We start from the raw sequence: 26316 nt of genomic DNA, 5'->3' as shown, positions 1-26316 counted from the left end.
GATGCTGCCCATTTTGGGCATTCAGCGCCAGAACCATGCTCTGTTCTGGCGTTGACGCCAGCCAGATGCTTCTTACTGGCGTTTAAACGCCAGTGAGATTCTCCTCCAGGGTGTGATTTTTCTTCTGCTGTTTTTCATTCTGTTTTTAATTTTTGTATTTATTTTGTGACTCCACATGATCATGAACCTAATAAAACATGAAATAACAATAAAATAAAATTAGAGAAATAAAAATTGGGTTGCCTCCCAACAAGCGCTTCTTTAATGTCAATAGCTTGACAGTGGGCTCTCATGGAGCCTCACAGATGTTCAGAGCATTGTTGAGACTTCCCAACACCAAACTTAGAGTTTGGATATGGGAGTTCAACACCGAACTTAGAGTTTTGTTGTGGCCTCCCAACACCAAACTTAGAGTTTGACTGTGGGGCCTTTGGTTGACTCTGCAGTGAGAGAAGCTTTTTATGCTTCCTCTCCATGGGTACAGAGAGAGATCCTTGAGTTTTAAACACAAGGTTGTCCTCATTTAATTGAAGGATCGATTCTCCTCTGTCCACATCAATCACAGCTCTTGCTGTGGCTAGGAAGGGTCTTCCAAGAATGATGGATTCATCCTCATCCTTCCCAGTATCTAGGATTATGAAATCAGCAGGGATGTAAAGGTCTTCAACCTTTACTAACACGTCCTCTACTTGTCCATAAGCCTGTTTTCTTGAATTGTTTGCCATCTCTAATGAGATTTTAGTAGCTTGTACCTCAAAGATTCCCAGTTTCTCCATTACATAGAGGGGCATGAGGTTTATCCCTAACCCAAGGTCACATAGAGCCTTCTCAAAGGTCATGGTGCCTATGGTACAAGGTATTAAGAACTTTCCAGGATCCTGTTTCTTCTGAGGCAATGTTAGTTGATCCAGATCACTTAGTTCATTGGTGAACAAGGGAGGTTCATCTTCCCAAGTCTCAATACCAAATAATTTGGCATTCAGCTTCATGATTGCACCAAGGTACTTGGTAACTTGCTCTTTAGTAACATCCTCATTCTCTTCAGAAGAGGAATACCCATCAGAGCTCATGAATGGCATAAGGAGGTTCGATGAAATCTCTATGGTCTCTAGTTGAGCCTTAGATTCCTTTGGTTCCTCAAAGGAAAACTCCTTATTGATCACTGGACGTCCCAGGAGGTCTTCCTCACTGGGATTCACGTCTTCTCCTTCCTCTCTAGGTTCGGCCGTGTTGACTATGTCAATGGCCTTGCACTCTCCTTTTGGATTTTCTTCTGTATTGCTTGGGAGAGTACTAGGAGGGATTTCAGTGATCTTCTTACTCAGCTGGCCCACTTGTGCTTCCAAATTTCTAATGGAAGACCTTGTTTCATTCATAAAACTCACAGTGGCCTTAGATAGATCAGAGACTAAGTTTGCTAAATTAGAAATATTTTGTTCAGAGTTCTCTGTCTGTTGCTGAGTGGATGATGGAAAAGGTTTACTATTGTTAAACCTATTTCTTCCACCATTATTAAAGCCTTGTTGAAGCTTTTGTTGATTCTTCCATGAGAGATTTGGGTGATTTCTCCATGAGGGGTTATAGGTGTTTCCATAAGGTTCACCCATGTAATTCACCTCTGCTATTGCAGGGTTTTCAGGATCATAAGCTTCTTCTTCAGAAGATGCCTCTTGAGTACTATTAGATGCAGCTTGCATTCCATTCAGACTCTGAGAAATCATATTGACTTTCTGAGTCAATATTTTATTTTGAGCCAGTATGGCATTTAGAGTATCAATTTCAAGAACTCCCTTCTTCATAGGCGTCCCATTACTCACAGGATTCCTCTCAGAAGTGTACATGAACTGGTTATTAGCAACCATGTCAATGAGTTCTTGAGCTTCTGCAGGCGTTTTCTTTAGGTGAATGGATCCACCTGCAGAAGTATCCAATGACATTTTAGCCAATTCAGATAGACCATCATAGAATATATCCAGGATGGTCCATTCTTAAAGCATGTCAGAAGGACACTTTTTGGTCAGTTCTTTGTATCTCTCCCAAGCTTCATAGAGGGATTCACGTTCTTTCTGTCTGAAGGTTTGAACATCCACTCTAAGCTTACTCAGCTTTTGAGGAGGAAAGAACTTGGCTAAGAAAGCCTTGACCAGCTTATCCCAAGAGTTCAGGCTATCTTTGGGTTGAGAGTCCAACCATATTCTAGCTCTGTCTCTCACAGCAAAAGGGAAAAGCATGAGCCTGTAGACTTCAGGATCTACTCCATTAATCTTAACAGTATCACAGATCTGCAAGAATTCAGTTAAGAACTAAAAAGGATCTTCAGATGGAAGTCCATGAAACTTGCAGTTCTGCTGCATCAGAGAAACTAATTGAGGTTTCAGCTCAAAATTGTTTGCTCCAATGGCAGGAATGGAGATGCTTCTTCCATGTAAATTGGAATTAGGTGCAGTAAAGTCACCAAGCATCCTCCTTGCATTATTATTATTTTCGGCTGCCATCTCCTCTTCTTGTTCGAAAATTTCTGAAAGGTGCTTGCTGGATTGTTGTAATTTAGCTTCTCTTAGTTTTCTCTTCAGAGTCCTTTCAGGTTCTGGATCTGCTTCAACAAGAATATTCTTGTCCTTGCTCCTGCTTATATGAAAAAGGAGGGAACAGAAAAATAATAATAGAGATCCTTTTTACCACAGTATAGAGGTCCCTGTGTGAGTAGAAGAAAAGAAGAAGAGAAAATATGAACTCAGAGAGAGAAGGGGTTCGGATTTTTGGTGAGTGAGGAAGAGATGTTAGTAGATGAATAAATAGATAGAAGGAGATGAGAGAGAAGGATTTTCGAAAATTATTTTTGAAAAAGGGTTAGTGATTTTCGAAAATAGTTTTTGAAAAAGGTTAGTAATTTTCGAAAATTAAAATCAAAAATTAAAATAATTAGTTAATGAAAAAGAAATTTTGAAAAAGAGGGAGATATTTTCGAAAATTAGAGAGAGAGAGAGAGTTAGTTAGGTAGTTTTGAAAAAGATAAGAAACAAACACAAAGTTAGTTAGTTAGTTGAAACAAATTTTGAAAATCAATTTTTGAAAAGATAAGAAGATAAGAAGTTAGAAAAGATATTTTAAAAATCAAATTTTTGAAAAAGATATGATTTTGAAAAAGATAAGATGAAAAGATATTTTTGAAAAGATATGATTGAAATTAGTTTTGAAAAAGATTTGATTTTTAAAATTACAATTAATGACTTGATTCACAAGAAATCACAAAATATGATTCTAGAACTTAAAGTTTGAATCTTTCTTAACAAGCAAGTAACAAACTTGAAATTTTTGAATCAAAACATTAATTGATGATGTTATTTTCGAAAATTATGAGATAAAATTAAGAAAAAAATTTTGAAAAATATTTTTATAATTTTCGAAAATAACTAAGAAAAAATGAAAAAGATTTGATTTTTGAAAAAGATAGGATTTTTAAATTGAAAATTTGATTTGACTCATAAGAAACAACTAAATTTTAAAAAGTTTTGAAAAAGTCAACTCAAATTTTCGAATTTTATGAGTGAAAAAGGGAAATATATTTTTTTTTATTTTTGAATTTTTAATGATGAGAGGGAAAAACATGAAAAAGACTCAATGCATGAAAATTTTGGATCAAAGTATGTGATGAATGCAAGAACACTATGAATGTCAAGATGAACACCAAGAACACTTTGAATGTCAAGATGAACATCAAGAACTTATTTTTGAAAATTTTTATATGCAAAAAAAACATGCAAGACACCAAACTTAGAAATCTTTCATGTTTAGACTCTATGGATGCAAGAATGCATATGAAAAATAAGAAAAGACACAAAACAAGAAAACATCAAGATCAAACAAGAAGACTTACCAAGAACAACTTGAAGATCATGAAGAACACTATGAATGCATGAATTTTTCGAAAAATGCAAGATGACTATGTAATTGACAGCAAACTTTCAACTTGACTCAAGACTCAAACAAGAAACATGAAATATTTTTTATTTTTATGATTTTTAAAATTTTTTTTTGGGTTTTTGTATATTTTTTTCGAAAACAGGTGAGAAATTTTTGAAAGATTTTTAAAAAAAATTTTTTGAAAAGAAAACAAAAAAGAAAATTACCTAATCTGAGCAACAAGATGAACCGTCAGTTGTCCAAACTCGAACAATCCCCAGCAACGGCGCCAAAAACTTGGTGCACAAAATTGTGATCTCAGGCAACAGCGCCAGAAACTCTGTACGCACGTCTTAATAAATCATTTTTCATTCACAACTTCGATACAATTAACCAGCAAGTGCACTGGGTCGTCCAAGTAATAAACCTTACGTGAGTAAGGGTCGATCCCACGGAGATTGTTGGTATGAAGCAAGCTATGGTCACCTTGTAAATCTCAGTCAGGCAGATATAAAATAGTTATGGAGTTTTCCAACATAAATAATAAATAGATAGAAAATAAGGATAGAAACACTTATGTATATCATTGGTGAGAATTTCAGATAAGTGTATAGAAATGCTTTCGTTCCTCTGAACCTCTGCTTTCCTGCTGTCTTCATCCAATCAGTCTTACTCCTTTCCATGGCTGGCTTTATGTAAGGACATCACCGTTGTCAATGGCTACCTTTTATCCTCTCTGGAAAATGGTCCGATGCGCTGTCACTGCATGGCTAATCGTTTGGAGGCATCACCCTTGTCAATGGCTGCATCCCATCCTCTTGTGAAAATGGTCTAAATGCTCTGTCATAGCACGGCTAATCATCTGAGGTTCTCGATCATACTGGAATAGGATTCACCCTCCTTTTGCGTCTGTCACTACGCCCAGCACTCGCGAGTTTGAAGTTCGTCACAGTCATTCAATCCCAGAGTCCTACTCGGAATACCACAGACAAGGTTTAGACTTTCCGGACTCTCATGAATGCCGCCATCAATCTAGCTTAGAGCACGAAGATTCTGATTAAGAGATCCAAGAGATAATCATTCAATCGAAGGTAGAACGGAAGTGGTTGTCAGGCACGCGTTCGTGGGGGAATGATGATGATTGTCACGTTCATCACATTCATGTTGAAGTGCAAATGAATATCTTAGAAGCGGAATAAGTTGAATTGAATAGAAAAACAGTAGTACTTTGCATTACTCTTTAAGGAACAGCAGAGCTCCACACCTTAATCTATGGAGTGCAGAAACTCTACCGTTTGAAAATACATAAGTGAATATAGGGTAAGCATGGCCGAGTGGCCAGCCTCCCATGCAGGTCTAAGATAGCATAAAACTGATCAAAGATGTGATCCAAAGATGTCTAATACAATAGTAAAAAGTCCTATTTATACTAAACTAGTTACTAGGGTTTACAGAAGTAAGTAATTGATGCATAAATCCACTTCTGGGGCCCACTTGGTGTGTGCTTGGGCTGAGCTTGAATGTCACACGTGTAGAGGTCAATCTTGGAGTTGAATGCCAGTTTGTAACGTATTTCTGGCGTTCAACTCTGGCTTGTGACGTGTTTCTGGCGTTTAACTCCAGACAGCAGCGTAGAACTGGCGTTCAACGCCCTTTTACGTCGTCTAAACTCGGCCAAAGTATGGACTATTATATATTTCTGGAAAGCCCTGGATGTCTACTTTCCATCGCAATTAGAAGCGCACCATTTTGAGTTCTGTAACTCCAGAAAATCCACTTTGAGTGTAGGGAAGTCAGAATCCAACAGCATCAGCAGTCCTTCTTCTACCTCTGAGTCTGATTTTTGCTCAAGTCCCTCAATTTCAGCCAGAAAATACCTGAAATCACAGAAAAATACACAAACTCATAGTAAAGTCCAGAAATGTGAATTTAACATAAAAACTAATGAAAATATCCCTAAAAGTAACTAGATTATACTAAAATCATACTAAAAACACTGCCAAAAAGTGTATAAATTATCCGCACATCACACACCTATCTTTGAGTTGATCATTATTGTTCCATTTGGGTGGCATGACCTTAGAATTCTCAAAGAAGCCTCCAAACAATTCCCTAGACCTTTGCAATTTGGTTCTACACCAACTCTTGCTATTCAACTTTGAACATGCAACCACCGTGAGCTTAGAGTGATATTCCCAACCACTAACCATCTCTCTTTTGCTCTTAAAGCCACAAATTTGTCTAAGTTGACCATCCGTCTCAAGAAAACTGTATTCAAGGGGAATAATAAAGCTTAAGTATAAGAGACTTACCCACTTGAATGAAAGAATGGATGGTGATGGCTTGGGGAGAGGTATCTCCAATGTCCTTGCAAGCTCCACTCCCTTGCATTTTTCCTTGATTGGCTCCACCTCTTTACAAACTTCTTCTTTCTCAATCCTTTGTTCATCAATTTCATCTAACTATTCTCCATCACTCAAATCATAAATGGGAGGTTGAGAGAAGTTTACCTCTACATTGCTTTCCATCTCATGGGGAGAAGGTTCTTCAAATTCAAAGGATTCACCACCAAAATTGGATGTATAATCTTCATCACCAAGGGAACTCAATTCTTACTTCATTCCTTCCAAGTCTTCATATGGAATATGCCTTATAGGTTGTGCACATTCCTCCTCAACATCAAATTCACTCTTCTTGGAGAGGTCTTCTTCAACTCTAGGTTTCCAAGGAGGTTCCGCATCTCCTAAGTCTTCAACCATTTCTTCCTCTTCTTCAATGATCCTAGGCTTCCCCAATTGCTCTAATACAAAATAACATCCCTCATTCTCCACCGGAGTTTCCAATCTCTCCTTCATGCTATGCTTTTCAATCAATTCTCCACATGTGACCATGTGAGTGCTTTGAGTGCTCAAATATTGGGAGACTAAAATGCTTACTACCTTGGTCAAGGTAGCCACAAATTCTATTGTCTCCCTTTGTATTTCTCCTTGCCCTTGAAGTATAAGGCTAAGGGTTTCATCCTTTGAGGATTGGGGTGGATAGGGGGATTCATTGTCTTGGAGAAAGGGTTCATAATAGGAAGGTGGTTTTTTTTGGTAAGGGCATGGTGGTGTATATTGAGGTGGCTCTTGGGAGTATTGATATTGGAATGGTGGTTCCATGTATGGCTCATATGGTTCAAAAGGTGGTTGGTATGGTGGATATGGATCAAGGTCACATGAAGGTGTTTGGTGGAAGGAGGCTTGTGAGTATGGTTGAGGGCTATGTTGAGGATATGGCTCATAGGCATATGGTGGTGGTTCTTGAAAGTCATAAGGAGATTCACCATAGCCATTGGATTGATGTGCATCATAGAATGGCTCTTCTTCATAGTGCATTAGTGGAGGTTGTTGTCAAGAGGATTGATCATATGCATATGGCTCCTCCCACCTTTGGTTATCCCATCCTTGATACACATTCTCATTGTAGCTCCCATTTCCTACAACATAGTTGTAATCACACCATAGCCAAAGTGAGAATTCATGGTGAAAAGTGAAAATAAGAAACAAAAGCTAACAAGAAATAATGAAACAAAGTCCTAAAACTAGCAAAAACTAACAAGCAAGCCAAAAATCAAGCTATTCACAATATTCACATATATATAATAACCAATAACACAACACCATTGCAACTCCCCGGCAACGGCGCCATTTTGATGATTGGACTTTTGACGGTCTAGAATTCACAATTAAATTCTCATTGCAATATAGTTTCTAAACCAACAATAGTCCTTTCATACAAAAATTTGGTTGACACTAGTACAAATCCCTAAATTTATAAACCGAAGTATTGAACCTCGGGTCGTTCTCCCTAGGAATTGCAATAAAGTGTTCTTGTTATTGGTTATGAGTTATGTTTTGGGATTTTTGATAAGAGACATGAAATGTAAATGGAAATGAAAATAACCTATCAACTAGAAAGGTCTTGGCAAGGGTTGGTGGTCAAGGATCTCTATCCCTATCACTAACCACAACATGAGAATTGGCAAGGATCAATCCCACTAAGTCATCCTCTAACTAATAGTAAAGGAAAGTCAAGTGAGCTATATCAATCCAAGTCCATAAGTCCTAGTTCTACACCAAATCAATTAGTGAGATCTAGAGTTAATGGCTCCCAATCATCAATTACTTGGACATTAGTAACTCAAGAGTTCCTATGTTACCTTCCCGAGCCAAGAGCATAAAATTCTACTCTAAAATCTAACCAAGCATTTTATCAAACACTTGGAAGGCACAAAAGAAAAGCATAGTAAAATTAAAAGGAAAGTAAATCTACACTACTCAATTGCAAGGAAATTAACAACAACAATTTAATTAAGCAATAAAGGGACATGAATCATAAATTGCTTTAAAGGAAAATGGAAGAAACAAAAGTGCATCAAAGAGAAATAGAAGAACAAAAGTGCATCAACATAAAAGTAGAGAATTACAAGAATTAAATGCTAAACTAGAGAGAAGAGATGTAGAAAAAGAAGAAATTGCAAAGGAAAAGTGAATCAAAGCATGAAATTAAACTAGATCTAAGAGTTTCTAATCTAGATCTAAAACCTAATCCTAATTCTAGAGAGAAGAGAGAGCTTCTCTCTCTAGAAACTAACTAAAGTATAATAAAACTAAACTATGACTAAGTGTCACTAAAGGTGTCTCATCCCTCTTTAATCCTTGGGTTAAATAGTATCAGAAATGAGTTGGATTGGGCCCACAAGGCTTTAGAATTCGCTGGCCATGAGTTGCATTAAGTAAATCATGTGGCACCATCGGTGCGGACGCGTACTATGCACGTGCGCACCTTTATCCGCAATGAAACTATGACAAATCTTATATCGTTTTGAAGCCTCGGTTGTTAGCTTTCTAACGCAACTAGAACCGCATCATTTGGACCTCTTTAGCTCAAGTTATGGTCGATTAAGTGTGAAGAGGTCGGCTTGACGGCTTTTGCGATTCCTTCATTTCTTCATGAGTTCTCCATTTGTACATGTTTTGCCTTCATTCCCTTGATCCAATCTTTGTCTCCTAAATCTGAAATCACTTAACAAACATATCAAGGCACCTAATGGAATCAAGGTAAATTAAGTTTAGCTATTTTAAGTCCTAGAAAGCATGTTTTCACTCTTAAGTACAAATTAGGAGACAATCATGAAACCATGCTATTTCATTGAATAAATGTGGGTGAAAGGTTATAAAATTCTCTAAATCAAGCACAAGATAAACCCTACAAATGGGGTTTATTAATTGCTAAGAACAAGCATTTGAAGGAGAAAAAACTCATCATTGATTGTCCACCAAGATGGAATTCTACTTACATCAAATTATCTTTGGCTTTGAAGTTTAAATCTGTGTTTCCTGTGTATAAGGAAAGAGAACCCCACTATAGTTTCGAACCATCATCAGAGGATTAGAGGAAAGTTGAGAAGATTTACAAACTTTTAAAAGTTTTTAATCTTGCTACTGATGTCATTTCTGGTAGTGAGTATCCTACTACAAATTTGTACCTTCCTGAAGTTTGGAGAGTGAAACAAGCAATCGATTATGCTATTGAGTATAGAGATTCCTTTATGAGAGAAATGACAACCTCAATGAAAGAAAAGTTTGAAAAATATTGGGGAGAATACAATATGGTAATGTCTCTAACTTGTGTTTTGGATCATAGGTACAAATTACATGTTATTAAATTCTGTTTTTCTTTAATTTACAAATTTGAGCATGTGGCTGCTGAGAATGTTGGAAAGGTGAAGAATACATTGCAAGAAATGTATGATGAATATGCTGAAAAGTGTCATGGTGAGACAATAACAAGTGAAGTTAACACTAATGTTCTAGTTGCTTCTTCTAATGTGGTTAGTTCTGAAATCACTGGAATTGATGAAATGTTGAATATGGTTCGGCAAAAAAGAAGCCATTCATCCAACAAAATTAGAATTAGAAGTTTATGTTGATGAAAGTGCTTACATTCCTGAAGGTGATAAACCCCATTTGTAGAGTTTATCTTATGTTGAATTTAGGGGATCTTATCACCTTTTACCCACATTTATTCAATGAAATAGCATGGTTTTATGATTCTCCCTCATTTAGTGCTTAAATGTGAAAACATGCTTTTAGACCTTTAATTTGATGATTTTGATTCACCTTTGATTCTACTAGATGCCTTGATATGGTTGCTAGTGATTTCAGATTAAAAGGGCTAGGGATGGATCAAAGGAGTAAAGAGAAAGCATACAAAGTGGAGAAATCATCAAAAGCCAAAGATTTGGAAAATGCCCATGGGCGCGCACGCACACCGTGCGCTTAAGCGTGGATCACGAAATGCTCCAAGGGCGCGTACGCGCACCGTACGCGTACACGCACTGTACGCGTACACGTCGAAGGCCGCACGTGATTTTTAAAGAGGAACTCGTGACTGGCGATTTTGGAGGGTTTCTGGCCCCATTTGGAGCTGAGTTTTTGGCGCCAAAATGCATAAAAGGACCAAGGATTGAAGGGACTTGACACTTTTCATTCTTTTGTTCATTCATACACATTAGGATTAGTTAGAAGTAGTTTTTAGGGAGAGAAGCTCTCACTTCTCTCTAGGATTAGGATTAAAATTAGGTTTAGTTCTTAGATATAGGGTTTAATTCATGCTTTCATCTACTTCTCCTTCTCAATTCTTTGTTGTTGCAATCATCGCTCTTCTATTCTTTTGTTGTAATTTCTTTTACTTTGTTTCTATATTTTGTTGTAGATCTACTCTTGTTCCTTCTCTTTTCTTTCAATTCAATTTGAGGTAATTCATAATAATTGTGTTCCTTTTGATTGTTGTTGTTAATTCCTTGCAATAATTGTTGTTAGATTCTATTCTTGTTGTCAATTTGCTATGCTTTTCTTTTGTGCCTTCCAAGTATTTGATGAAATTCTTGGTTGGATTTTAGTATAGATTTTCTCCTCTTGGCTTTGGTTGAGTAATTAGTAACTCTTGAATTATCTAATTCCTTTGTTGATTGATAATTAGAAGTTGCTAATTGATTTGGATACCACTAAAGCTAGTCTTTCCCTTGGGAGTCGGCTAGGACTTGTGGAATCAAGTTGATTCATCCACTTGACTTTCTTCCATGGTTAGAGGTTAACAAAGTGGTAGCAATGGACAATTCTAATCACAATTGAGGAGGATAATGAGGATAGGACTTCCAATTCTCATAACCTTGCCGAGAGCTTTCATAGTTGTTAGTTTACTTTCTTTGCCATTTATATTTCTTGTCAAAAATCTCAAAAACCCCAAACATACCTCATAACCAATAACAAGACACTTTATCACAATTCCTAGGGAGAACGACCCGAGGTTCCAATATTTCGATTTATAAATTTAGGGGTTTGTTTTAGTGACAAACAAATTTTTGTATGAAAGGATTAGTGTTGGTTTAGAAACTATATTGCAATGAGGATTCATTTGTGAAATTCTAAACCGTCAAAATTTCAATCATCATAAGAAAATTCTAAGTCTTTTAGTGCTTTGGAGTGGTAGAAAAATAATAGCCTGAAGTTCAAAGTTTTATCTAAAATGCCAGCGGACATATTAGCAATTCATGTCTCAACTGTGGCTTCAGAATCTTCATTTAGTGCTGGAGGAAGAGTTATTGACGAATATCGTTCTTGAATAAATCAAGAGTCCATTGAAGCTCTTATTTGTGGAGGAGATTGGCTTCAAAACAAGTATGGTTTGAATAAAAACCAAAGGTAAAAATTAACTTTCTAATATTTCTCTTTTTGACTAAGGATCCATGTTATAGAAAATATATATCTTTTTAAATGTGTGAACATTGATATTTGTATGATGTGAGTAGTTAGAATAATAAAGTTGAATATTCATGATATATAGATGAGGTATCATATAAATTATACTAAGATTATGAACACAATTTTATTTTGGACATTCTCTTTTGTACTAATAAAAAAAAGTATTTATTGCATTTATATTATTGAAAAATCTAATGTGTATGTTTGCTTTTTTTTTTTTCAAGGTGTTAGAACAGGAAGATTAAATCATTTTCAAGCTTAGAGGGTTAATCAATTAATTGTCCAACATTCCCTTTACTTTGTTTTGATTTAAGTACTTATTAGCTTTTATTTGATGTTATATTTAGTTCGTTTGTTACAACTCTTGATATTGATGAAGTCTTTTATTTTGATATATTACATATTTTGGAATTAGGCAAGCAGAAATATATTCATATATATTATCTTTTTTTAATCAATGATAGTTATTTATCGATATTTTATCTATATTTTGTATCAATATTGTCCACAAATTTATTATTTTATATTTTATAATTTTAAAATTTAAAATATATCTTAAATTTAATTATTATTAAAAAAAAGCCTATTGACAGGCTTCAGGCCAGGCCAGATTTAACAACAGGCGAGGCTCAGTACTCATTAGAAAGCCTATACCAGGCTACAGGCCAGGCTTAGGACAGTATACTCTATTACAGGCTTGGACTGTTAAGAGTAAAGCCTGCCTTGTCCTGACTTGTTTCCACCCCTAGCTCCGGCTAAAGGTTCAAGACTTTGGATAAGAAGCAAGGATTGAATTCTATCACCACTTGCTCTGGAAAAGAGATAAGGAAGAAGAATGATGAAAACTTATTTTGATTATGAAATTGAATGAATATGATAAATGACACATGATTGAAGATGATTGATGACAAGTATGTCTGTGTTTTCTCTCTGGTTGTAAGGGTGACAGGGCACCTAATCCTTCTAATCGTGATAGCGCACATATTCCCTCTAATGGTGGTAGGGCATGTATTCCCTCTAATGATAATAATGCCCAACAGAGAGACAGTACTTGTCGGGTTTGGCTATATAACCGACAAATAAACTCATTAGCCATAAGACAGACATGCATCATACTTGTTTGCACATATTTGTTTGTGAGTGTTCCTGTGATTGTGGGTGTGCTATATAGTTGTTTGATTTCTGTGTCCTTTATTTGTTAAGTCTAAATGTATTCTACTGCTTGTTGCTGTTGGCTATGGTAATAAAATGAACATAACTATACACCCCGACCCTACTAAGAACTTCCCAATTCTAACTCCCTATTTCTACCCCTTTCAGCTACAGGTGCGAAGCTTTAGTACAGAGTTATAGGAGCATAGAAGATTATGTTTACAGGTTGAATTGTTAGAATTTATTTTTCCCTCGCCTTGTTAGTTAGAGTTTTATTCAGAGGGGTAGGTTTTGTAATTGCTTTTGTATGTAATGCTATAGTGCATTATTAATATTAAGTATGTGTATGTGTTGTTTGTTCTTGCTGGAAAAGTTTTATGTTTTTAGTAAAACCTTTGATATATTTATGCGTAATGTAACACCCTAATTAGCCTAAGCCTTACCTCGCATCGTAAAGTAAAGGTTAATCAAAGGTTACGTTAGTTTTAAGCTTTTACATATATTATATAGAAGGAATTAATATTATCTAGAAGCCCGATGAAAAATATAGCTCAAAAACAAGATTTGGAAAGCGCAAAACGTACTAGCGAAGATTCTAACTTAAAGCACAAGAAACAGGTATCGAGTAACACAACATCATAGTATAATAATATAATATCATAGGATACTAGCCACGACTTGTGGAGTTTAAGCCGGCTAGCCATATACAGACCATGTATGAAACCAGACAGTAAAAACAGCTTATACAAGTTTTGTTCTCTCAATACAAGCCTCTAGGCCAAAGTAAGGTACAAAAGTGAGAGATAAATAGATAAAATAAAATCAAAAGACTCTAAAAAGATAGTCCAGATCCTTCGCTCCTGTCACCAATCAGACAACTCACCGAGGTGGGTTGCGACCTTCATCTGAAAACACAACAGAATATGGTATGAGAACAGGAAGTTCTCAGTATGGTAACAGTTCCCAGTCATGTAGGATATAAGACCCCGGGATGCCAAAGGCAATCCTAGACTCCATATCCATCACAAGATTCAAGCTTAAAGCATTTCTAAAACAAAAAATCATAACATGTAATTCCTTAATACAACTTAAGCCGTAGTACCGTAAAGGGTAATCTATCCTAGGGATTTTCTACTCTAATCAAACACCGCTGTCCCACAGCCTTCACCAACTGATCCGCCATGCGATCCCATCGCCAACGCCTTCTGAACCTCCTCAACTCCAGTAGAAAACACAAGTATATACACTACAAGTAAAACACAAGTATAGGCATGTATAGCACTTAATTCAAATAGTAGTTAGACATGTTATACAGATAGGAAAACAATATCAAGTCGGCAAAGCATACAAACAGATAGGAAATGCATATGATGAATGCCTCCCCTACTGGCTGTGATACCACAATGTCGGTTCAACTGCCAACCCGACACATCTCCATGGAAATGTTGCCCTTCAGATTCATGGTGTGGGAACTCCCGAGATATAGTGCTCGGATCACTGTCCAGGGTTTTGTGCCTGCATGCTCCGATGATCTGAAGGGATCCAAGCGGGATCTATTGCCTCCAACCTCACATCTAAGCACAACCGGGACGAGCCACCGCCCTTACGCCACTGCTGCTACCTCGACAGGCGGGATCCAACCTCGGCCCCTGCCGGGCACATAGCGTCTCATAATCTCAGTCAAAAAGTGGTACAGTGGTTTTCAAAACATTTTTAGTACAGATGGAACCATCACTTTATTCAGAGTCCTCGACTCTTTTCAACCACTGTTCATTCACATTTCATTTCTTTGCTTCCACATTTCATTCATCAACCATTCATCGTACACCATCAAATCTCCCCGTTACAATAGAAACCTAGTACCCCGTTTGCTAACTTTTCCCAAATAGTAATGTCTAAGACTCTTAAACCGTTTCCCATGTTTGAACACCCAGAAATATGCCCAAAAGTCTTAAAAAGGAGTTATAGAAGCTTACAACTTCGTCGGGAAGGTGAAATAGTTGAAAACAAAACAAAATTTTAAAAACAGGACGTATGCGTCCGCACAAGGGTGTGCGTGCGCATGCCCAGGAAATTTTTCTAAAGTGTGCATGCGCACAGGGGTATGCGTATGCACAGGTGTCAAAACAAAAAGGATCTGTTCACTCGCACAACCTGTGCGAGTGCCCTCAACAGACTGGTCTCCCCAACGTGTGCGTGCGCACAGTTTTTTGCGTACGCACAGGTTGCAATTTTCTCTTTGGTATGCACACGTACAAGCTGTGCCAGCGCTGTGAGCAGAGTGCCTTCCTCTACCTGTGCGGACGCATAGGTCTGTGCATGCGCACAGATCAAAATTTTCGCAGAGTGTGCGTGCGCACATACCAAAAAACTCAGAATTCTGTAACTTTGCAGAATTTTCAGTTTTCAACACCAAATTTTGAATGATCATAACTTCCTCTACAAAATTTCAAATTTTTCAAACTTTATATCTATTTAAAGGGTTTTCAAAGATATTTAATTTTAAACCATTTGAAACCAATTTTGAAAACCGAGGCAAAAGTTATGATCAAGCAAAGGTCATCAAAATTCCACTTTTAACCAAAATCACAATTTTCACAATTCCTTTTCAAAATACAACCAAACCAACCCATACCATTCCAAACTCCAATTCTCATCAAAATCAACCCTCTATGTCATATCACACCAAAATTACTACCTTTTTCCTACACTTTTCTTCATCCACAACATCCATATCAACATATCTCATATATCAAATTTCATTAACAAAAGTTTCAACTATATTACCAATCATTCAACACCAAAATCACATTTATCAATATAATCCACTGCTCAACTTCATAAATCATGCATTCTCACCATTCTACTATCAACGATCATTATCAACTCAAAATTTATCATTTCATCAAATATCACCATACAATAACACCCAACAACTCAACAATTATTCAACTTCAATCCTATCTTATGGGTCACTAGTCTAAGTGTCCATGAATATTATATACTACATAGAGGAAACCAAAACCATACCTTGGCCGATTCCCAATATAAACCAAATGAGCTTTCAACCAAAATCCAACCACCAAGGTAGCTCAAACAAGCACCCACAAGCTCCTAACTCACAAAAATCAAGCTATATACATATAAATCACACAAGATCAACCTAGAGCTCAACATAAATCAGAGGTTCACAAGGGTTCAAAGCCTCTTACCTCTTCCAACAGATTTGGATGTCAAAACCCAAAGCTAAGCAAGGATTATAGTGAACCTAATCATCAAGAATCACAAAAACTCACTTAGCCATAAACCCTAGGTACCCGAAATTTTGGAGAGAAGAACTGGGGAGGTTTTGAGCTTACCTCTAGAATTTCTTCGATGTGTTTTGTAGCTCTTCACAAGGAACGCGTAGCCGTTGACGACACGCAAATCGGAGCTCTAGAACTCAAGATATGAGCTTGAGAAGATTCAGGTGATTAGGGTTCAACCCCTTCTTCTCTCCCTCTTTCAAATCTGAAGTGTGTGTGTGTTTATGAGGCTAGGGTTCATTAAATGAACCTTTATATATGTTGGACTTAGGCCCAACTTAAGCCCGGTTCAACCCGTTAGCTTTTTTAGCCCGTTTGGCCGAACTTCGGACCAAACCTTTAAAATTAACGCCCGGTTTTTCAATTCTATCGTTTTTCTAAGGTTTTTGACTGTTTCTACTTTTTTCTCGTGCAGCACTGGGCAGACTTGAACCGGTTCAACCGGTTCAACTGCCGGTTCGCGATTTTTCACAGTTTTTCGTAGAAAACACATTTTCTGACTCAGAAAGACCTACTGAGTCCAAAAATATTGTTTAAAACCTCAAATTGTCACTCTAACATTTTGGTATCAAATTTGGGCAACATAACCACTTAATTAACTGGTTCAATTAATTGTAGTTCTTACACGTAAAGGCTCATACCTTATTATTTAATACATGAGAGTCATCGTAATACCCCTGCTATCAGAGTGGTGCACCCGAAAGCGTGACATTCAGATAGTAAGAGTGTTATATTATGGTATCAGAGCAGTCCGTTCCTGTTAGAGCCTTGGGAATAGACTGACTATGCTTCACTGCATACTCTGAGTGTCTGTCATGCAGTAGGACTTATCTTAATGACAAGAGTTTGAGTTTCAAATGCATGATTATCTATTGATTAATGTTGTTAGTTGACCGTTGCATCTCTCATGGTATTAAGTCTAGCCAACTTAATACTGCTGATTTGTGTATACAGGAACACTAATGAATTATCATAGACGAAATAGAAATAATAGGTTATGCAAATCATGGGATTTGTGAATGTTAGAAGTTATGTTTAAGGATTCATTTCGACGTATACTCTTTATTCGTGCTATGTGACTTGGTGTCATCTCTTCTTTCATTATTTTCATTGAAATTCTTTGTTTTGGGTTCCATCCTTAAAATGTGATTTGATTACTTCTTTCAATCACACCTTATCATTCATACATATATCTGTCTGATTATGATCCTATCTGTTCACTTGAATCTCTTCGAGTGTTCATCCTTGACGTTGCTTGTATCTTTCTCATGAATCTAATTTCTTTTTTGTAGAGTTTAAACTTATTTCATTGTATCAATTTTAGAGGATGAAAATTTTCCTAAGGTGGATACAATGTAACGAACCACATTTGGGAAAATTTAAATATAAATAAGTTATAATTTATTTTATAAAGTAGAGTTTCTTATTTATAAAAATTATTCTGTTAGAAGTAATTAAATTAATTTTATAATTATTTGAATTCAATCAAATTCATATTCTTATATATATATTTTTGTTATGATGAAATATTTTACATAATTAAAACTATAATTCTATTAATTTATAAGCAATAAAAATTATATGTACAATTCAAATTGAGTAATTGATATTTTTAATTTAAAAATAGAGTTTAGTTAATAATATTATTATCGAGTTCGATATTCGCCGATATGAGTAAATATCGGTACTCTTCGGTTTTCCGGGTAAGAAGCAAGGGTTGAGTTCTGTCACCACTTGCTCTAGAAAAGAGATGAGGCAGAAGAATGATGAAAACTGATTTTGATTATAAAATTCAATGAATATGATAAATGACAAATGATTGAAGATGATTGATGACAAGTATCTCTGTGTTTTCTATCTAGTTATAAGGGTAACAGGGCATCTTATCCCTCTAATGGTAACAGAGCACATATTCCCTCAAATGGGGACAGGGCACGTTGGTGTGCGAAATTGAACTTCACAAACTTCGCACAGATAGACCGGCAAGTGCACCGGGTCATCCAAGTAATACCTCAGGTGAGTGAGGGTCAAATCCCACGGAGATTGTTGGATTGAGCAAGCAATGGCTATCTTGTAAATCTTAGTCAGATGATTAGAAAAGATGTTGTTTGGTTGAAAGTATAAAAAAATAAAGATAGAAATACCAGGTTGATGTGAAAACAATGATAAGGATTCAGTTAAGGCTTCAAAGATGCTTTATCTTTTCGGATTAACTTTACTTACTGTCTACTTCAATAACGAATGATTCATTCAATGGCAGCTGTAAGTGATTAACTCATGTCCTCTCATCAAGTTAACATTTTATAAACCGTAGCAGTCCACCATATCTGAGTAACTCATGTCCTCTCATTATGTTGACTCATGGATTCTCACTATGGCCGAACATGAAGCTCTAAGAAATCCACTCCCCTTCGCGACCCTACTCAAAATGCCACAGACAAGGTCGGATCTTTCGGATCAAGGAAGGCTGCTTCTCTGACTCTAGCCTTAGTGTCACAGAGACCTCAGTAAACCACAATCAACGGGATTTTATCTCACGTATCCAAAGTCGCCCAGGTACTCTCTTGGAATCTATAGTGCAGTCTCTAGCTGTGGCTCAATGCTATCTGGGTCAGGACTCAGACGGAACCTAGTAAAACAAGGATGAATGTCACAGTTCATCCTTAATTCATAAGATGAAGAACGAGAATGCATAAGAGAATAGAATTAGACATATTGAAATAAAAACAGTAATATTATTAATCCATGAGAATCAGCAGAGCTCCTAACCCTAACTTAGGAGGTTCAGTTGCTCATACTATACAGAAAATAGTAGGGAAAGGTTTGAATAAGCCTAAGATCTCTAATAGGGGTGATCTTTGTTCTATAAATACTAATTTAGTAACTAAGAAGTACAAAAGTATGATAGACTAGACTAGAGGTGCGAAAATCCATCCTTGGGCCCAGTTTGGTTGAGTGCTTGGGCTGAGCTTGGCGTCCAACTTTAGGAATGGCCATTGAATGCCCATTAGAGAGTGATCCATGCTGCCTTGTACTACTTGAGTGGCGTTGAATGCCAAGAGAGGGGTTCCTTTGGCGTTCAACGCTGGCTTGACTCCTTTTGGGGCGTTGAACTCCAGAAAGGGAGTGTTTTGGGCATTCAACGCCCAATATGGGCAGGCTCCTTCAAAGAAAGGTATAAAGCATGATATATTGCTGGAAAGATCTAGACGTTAGCTTTCCAATGCCATTGAGAATGCATCATTTGGACTTCTGTAGCTCCATAAATACTTGTTTGAATGAATAGAGGTCAGAATCTGACAGCATCTGCTATGCTTTCCTTGCCTCTGACTCGGACTTTGCCAAAACTCCTCAATTTCAGCCAGAATTTACCTGAAATCATATGAAAACACACAAACTCAAAGTAGAATCCAAAAATGTGAATTTTGCACTAAAACCTATGAAAATATAATAAAACTCAACAAAACATAACTAAAACTATATGAAAATGATGCCAAAAAGTGTATAAAATATCCGCTCATTAGAACACAAAATTTAAACTGTTGCTTGTCCCCAAGAAACCAAAAACAAATTAGGATTAAAAAGAAGAGAAGGATACAATAAATCTCAGAGTTTTCAATGAAGCTCAGTTCCAATAGATGAGCGGGGCTAGTAGCCATTTACTTCTGAACGGTTTTGGCATCTCACTTTCTTTTGAAGCTCAAAAATATTGACATCTTTAGGAACTCAGAATCCGAATGATATTATTGACTCTCCTAGTTTAGTTCTTCTTGATTCTTGAACACAGCTTCTTTTGAGTCAAGTCGTGACCCTAAGCGTTTTATTTTCCCGAATTACCACCGGATACATAAATATCACGGACACTTAACTCGGTGAACCCTTTCGGATTGTAATTCAGCTTTGCTAGAATTCCCAGACAGTGGTGTCCAGAGTTCTTAGGCACACTCTTTGCTTTGGATCATGACTTTAACTGCTCAGTCTCAAGCTTTTCACTTGATACCTTCACACCATAAGCATTTAGTTAGGGAAGCTCATTTGAACCTTTTAGGCCAAGATTTTGTTTCTTTAGACACTCCTAACCATTGATGCTCAAAGCCTTGGACCCTTGCTCTTGCATTTTGGTTTAAAGAGCTATTGGCTTTCTCTTTCTTTCATTTTTCTCTCTCTTTTTTTTCGCTTTGTTTCTTTCTCTTTTTCTTTCTTTTTGCTGCTTTTTCTTGCTTCAAGATTCAATTTTTTTTGGATTTTTTAGATTACCGATAATATTTCTCATTTTTCATCATTTTTTCAAGAACCAACATTCTTAAATCCAATATCAAATATGCACTATTCATTTCATACATTCAGAAAGTAAAAGCAATGCCACCACATCAAATAATTGGACTATTCTTTTTATATAACTTGAAATTCATGTATCTCCCTATTCTTTTTCAAATAAATTTTCTTTTAAGCATGGTGAGAGATATATGGAATATTTCATAGCCCAATGACAAGATAAAAGATGATCATGCACTAGAAACAGACAATCAGACAGAATACATGGAAAACAGAAAAATAACGTAGGCAAGGGAATTAAGGGAACGAGACCACCTTAGTGACGGTGGCTACTGCTTCCTCTTGAGAATCCATTGGAGCGCTTGATTTCCTCTATGTCACACCCTTGTCTCTATTGCTTCTCCCTCATAGCTCTTTCATCTTCCCTCATCTCTTGGAGGATAGTAGCATGGTCTTGATGCTCCACCCTCAGTTGCTCCACATTTGAGCTTAGCTCCCCTATTGAGGTGTTCAGTTGATCCCAATAATTTTTGGGTGAAAAATACATCCCTTGAGGAATCTCGGGGATTTCTTGTTGAGGCGGCTCCACATGCTCTTGCTGTGGTCCATGTGGCTGCTCTCTGACATGCTCTATCCTTCTTTTCGTGATGGGCTTTTCCTCTTCAATGGGGATGTCTTCTTCTATGACAATTCCAACTGAATTGCATAAGTGATAGATAAGTTGGGTGATGAGCGGATATTTTATATGCTTTTTGGCATCACTTTCATATAGTTTTTATAGGTTTTAGTGTTAAATTCACATTTTTGGATTCTACTATGAGTTTTTGTGTTTGTGTTTTTGGGCAATTTTAGGTATTTTCTGGCTGAAATTGAGGACCTGGAGCAGAAGTCTAATTCAGAGACAGAGGAAACACTGCAGATGCTGTCCAAATATGACCTACCTATATTCGGAAGATCCTTTCTGGAGCTACAGAAGTCCAAATGGAGCGCTCTCAACGGCTATGGAGAGCTTACTTCTAGAGCTTTCCAGCATTATATAATAGTCTATACTTTGCTTCGGATTAGAAGGCCCAAAATTGGCATCCAACGCCAGCTTTCTGGCCCTTCCAAGCGTCCAGCGCCCAAAGAGCAGAGCCCAGCGTCCAAAGGCCCAAAGAGAACCCCCTAGCTGGCATTCCACGCCCAAGAGGCCTCATTGCTCGTGAATCTTATTAAAACTCAACCCAAACACTCACCAAGTGGGCCTCAGAAGTGGATTTTAGCACTAAATAGACTGTTTTACCCTTACTAGTCATTAGTTTAGTATTTAAGGGATCTAATTCATGTTATTCGCAGACTTTTTCATGAATTTTCTCATTATTCACAATTAAGGACAATGTAATTCAAGAGGAAATTGAGAGTACTTACAATTAAAGAAGCAAAATCCAAAAGAAAATCTTGCTATAAAATGCTACTATAGAAATTGAAAAACCCTAGGAGAGCTCTCTACTCTACACTACTCCTACTCCTAATACTAAGAAAAACTTGTAAAAACTAAAAACTAAAACCTAATGTAAGCTAATCCCTTGATATGTGTTAATTCTCCCCTTATATAGCACTTTAATTTAGCATTTCAGCCTTCCAAAATGGGCCAAGAGCCCCCAAAATTCGTGCAGCACGTGTTTCATTAATGTAATCACGTGCAGGGACCTGTGCGGATGCACAGACGTGTGCGTCCGCACATTCGGCTAAAAGTTGACCTATGCGTACGCACAGGTGCTTGTGCGCACGCTGATGGCAAGGATTTATACCGGTTCGGAATTCCACAAAATAATTCTGTTGTTAGTATAGTCCAAACCAATAGTCAATCCTCAAATCAAATTAAAATTTGGTTGTCACAAGTAACAAATCCCAATGAAAATTAACCGAAGTATTTAGACTACGGGTCATCTCACAAGGAATTGCAATAAAGTGCTCAATTATTGGCTATGAAGATGCAAGGGGGTTTGATTTTGTATTTTTGCAAGAAAATAAATGACAAGAAAGCAAAATAACAAGAACTAATAAAATAAATGGAAAGAACTCTTGGCTAGACATAGGTAATTGAGATCACCATCCTTGTCTACAAACCATATATTGACAATTATGAGAGGCTAACCTATTAAGTCTACTTCCAAAAGCCTTAAGTACGTAATATCTACTCCTAGGCTTGAAGTACGTCAAATAAGTTTGATCACATCAACCCATAAGTCCCAACCTATCTACTAATTAGATTAGTAGCGGGTTGGTGTCAATGAGAATCAAATTGATCACCAAGGGTTCTCAAATCACCAAATCATTGAGACCCAATGACTCAAGGTTACTCAATTCCCTTAGCCTAGGCAAAGAGTAAAGAAAACTACTCAAAAACTAGTGTAAACATTTTAACAAACACCTAGAGTGCAAGAAAAACAAACATCACAAAATGCTAAAATTAATGAAATCCATGACTACCACAAGTAAGAAATCAATAATAACAACTAAGATAAGCAATAAAAGAGCATGGAAACATAAAATTGCATTAGAGAAAATTAAGATCCAACAATGGTTCATTAACATAAAAGAGGACAAAATAAAAGAAATGACAAGTAAAACTAGAAGAATAGAGATGTAACAACAAGAAATTAAAAGGAAGAACTAAATCAAAACAAGAATTATAACTTGGATCCAAGAAGAATTAACTAAAACTACCCTAAAATCTAGAGAGAGGAGATAGCCTCTCTCTCTAGAATTCTAACCTAAAACATCATGAAAAACTAAATTATGACTACTATGTTCATTTCCCCCTCAATCCTTGGGTTCAATAGCATCAGAAATGAGCTAGAAATCGCCCCCAACAAAGTGCAAAAAGTGGACCCACGCAGCTCCATCGGCACGCACGCGTATATGGCGCGTGGGCGTCCCTGAAAGCAAAGCAACATATGGAAAATTTTATATCATTTGGAAGCCCCAGATGTTAGCTTTCCAACGCAACTGAAACTGCCTCATTTGGACCTCTGTAGCTCAAGTTATGGTCGATTGAGTGCGAAGAGGTCAGGCTTGACAGCTTTACGGTTCCTTCATTTCTTCATGAGTTCTCCCACTTTGCATGCTTTTCTCCTCACTTATTCCATCCAATACTTGCCTTATGAACCTGAAATCACTCAACAAACATATCAAGGCATCGAATGGAATTAAAGTGAGTTAAATTTAGCTATTTTAAGGCCTAAAAAGCATGTTTTCACATTTAAGCACAATTTAAGGAAGAATTACAAAACTATGCTATTTCATTGAATAAATGTGAGAAAAGGTGATAAAATCCCCCAAAATAAGCATAAGATAAACCACAAAATCGGGGTTTATCAAATCTTCCCACACTTAAACCGAGCATGTCCTCATGCTAAGAATAAAGAAAGACAAGAAAAGGGTATGTACATTTATTCAATGCAAATAAACTATATGCAACTATCTATATGAATGCACTAAATGCAAGATGATTCTATCTTCTTGATTAAAAGTAAATCAATCTCCAAGAACATATATAAGCAAGTAGGGCAAAGGTCATATGACGAATCACAAACTCTACCAATTCAAATATCAAAATGAAGTTCAAATAGACTTGCAAGAAGAAAGCTCATGAAAGCCGGGAACAAAGAATTGAGCATCGAACCCTCACCGGAAGTGTATCTGCTCTAATCGCTCTAGTGTGTAGGGTCGATCCACTTAATCCTCTTCTACTCATGCTTTCTAAGATTTATTTTTCATCTAACAATCAACAATTATTCAATGCATGCATACATTCATCATGAGGACTTATTCATAGGTTGTAATGGGGCTAGGGTAAAGGTAGGGATGTATATGGTCAAGTGAGCTTGAAATTTGTATCTTTGATTAGCCTCAGCTCTCACCTAACACATATAACAACCTATAAAATTCTAATACACAACCTAGCTACCCATGATTCCCACTTTTTCACATACTCATGCATTCTCTTTAATTCATATTCCATATGCATTGATTTTTATTGAACTTTACTTTGGGGCATTTTTGTCCCCTTTTTATTTTTTTTCTCTTTTTTCTTTTTCTATATATATTTTTTTATACACATATATATATTTTTTTATTTATCTTTATCTCTCTTTTTTCTTTTTTAAAGTATATACAAACATATCAATTCATATGGTTTTACATGTGGTGCGTGAATATGTACCCAATTCCCAATATTTCAACAAAAATAAAAATTACACTTTTACCTCAACCAATGTCCCATGTTTCCCATACCCAAATGATACACACCCTCACTAGCCTAAGCTAATCAAAGATCCAAATTAAGGACATTTATTATTTTTCACTTGAGGGTAGTGATGTGCTATAATTAAGAACAAAAGGGATTCAATAGGCTCAAATTTGGCTAACAATGGTGGATGAAAGATAGGCTATTTGGGTAAGTGAGCTAAATGAAATGATGGCCTCAATCATATAAATGCATGTATACATAGAACAATGGACATAAAGAATCAAACAAATCAAAGATTACAATCATAGAAAAAGAATAATGAACACAAGAATGAAAATAAGTGGTTATAAGATGTAACCACACAATTGGACTCAAAACTCACATGCTTGTGTCCTTAGCTCCAAAACCATGTTCCAAAATACATTCTTCAAGCAAGTTCAACAAGAAAATTTTTTTTTTTCAAATTGGTAGGGTGCCCTAAAACAGTTTCTTGGAAAAGAAATCATCACCCTAACCAAGTAGTCCTAACATAAAAAGAAGTGGTAAAATATGTACAAATTCTAACTAACATGCAATCTTTCATGCAATGCAACAACTAATCTAACAAAGACAAAAATTAAAAATTGGTGTTGAAAAATGAAGTTGTTACCCATGGAGGTCGGTCGGACGACCTACCCACACTTAGAAATTTGCACCGTCCTCGGTGCATGCAAGGAAGAGCAAAGTGGACGGGTTGCTACAATTGATGAGCTCCTTCAAAAGGTTGTGTGAGTGGACTTGTTTGTTGCCCCATTTAGACGCTTTTCCATCCCTTTCCTTCTTGGTGGCCAACCTAAAAGGAAAGAGAAAGAAAGGAAATTAAGCCTACAACAAAGATATCAAAGCAATAGAGCATAGGCGGGGGCTAATGCCAAATAAGAGCATGGTTCTCTACTACATGGTAGCTACAACATGTGAGTGAGAAAGCAATTCAAACAAAGGCATATTAACTAATACTTGATGCAAGAACAAGTTAAAGCATGAAGAACACTCAAAAGCATTAAGTTTAAATAAGAAAGAGTTGACACAAACAAGATTAGTGATAAGCATGAGAGCAATTGGTCCTATCCTAACTCAATGATAATGAGGTACAAAACAAAGAATAATGAGTTAGGAAGGACTAAAGCACTAATTTTGTGTGTGGAACAATTATTACAATTAATGCTAAACAAGTCACGAAGCACCAAAATAATCCAAGGAATTCTCAACAATTGAGTAAGAGTAATCTAACACCAATGTTAAAACAAGAAACTTAGAAAAGAAAATAAAAACAAGGTATTAAAACAAAATTAAAATGCAATAAATGAAAATAAGCAAATGCAATAAAGAAAATGGAAGAAAAGAAAATTTTTTTATTATTATTATATTTATTTATTTATTTATTTATTATTTTTTTTAAAGGAAAATTTTTTTTTTCAAGAAAGGAAGAAGAAGAAAAAGAAAAAAAGTAGAAAGAAAGAAGAAGAAAAGAAGAAAGAAGGAGAAAGGGGAAAAACAGGGTGCAAATCCGTGCATATGCGCCATGCGTGCTTAGGCACGGATGCAGCAGGTACAATCTGCGCGCGCACGCCATGCGTGCTTGGGCGCGGATGCAGCAAAA

At 36.5% G+C, this 26316-nt stretch overlaps 1 non-coding gene across 1 annotated transcript; it reads left to right on the top strand.

Moving 5' to 3' along the window:
* The first annotated feature begins 1991 nt into the window (after positions 1-1991).
* Positions 1992-2099, top strand: LOC112773566 (small nucleolar RNA R71). Its single transcript, XR_003188111.1, has one exon. It is a non-coding gene; the product is annotated as a small nucleolar RNA R71 (small nucleolar RNA).
* The last annotated feature ends 24217 nt before the right edge of the window (positions 2100-26316 follow it).

This window comes from Arachis hypogaea, chromosome 18, assembly GCF_003086295.3.
Source record: "Arachis hypogaea cultivar Tifrunner chromosome 18, arahy.Tifrunner.gnm2.J5K5, whole genome shotgun sequence".
Classification (NCBI taxonomy): Eukaryota; Viridiplantae; Streptophyta; class Magnoliopsida; order Fabales; family Fabaceae; genus Arachis; species Arachis hypogaea.
The sequence above is the reverse complement of the archived record's forward strand: the minus strand, read 5'-3'. Positions and strand labels throughout refer to the sequence as shown.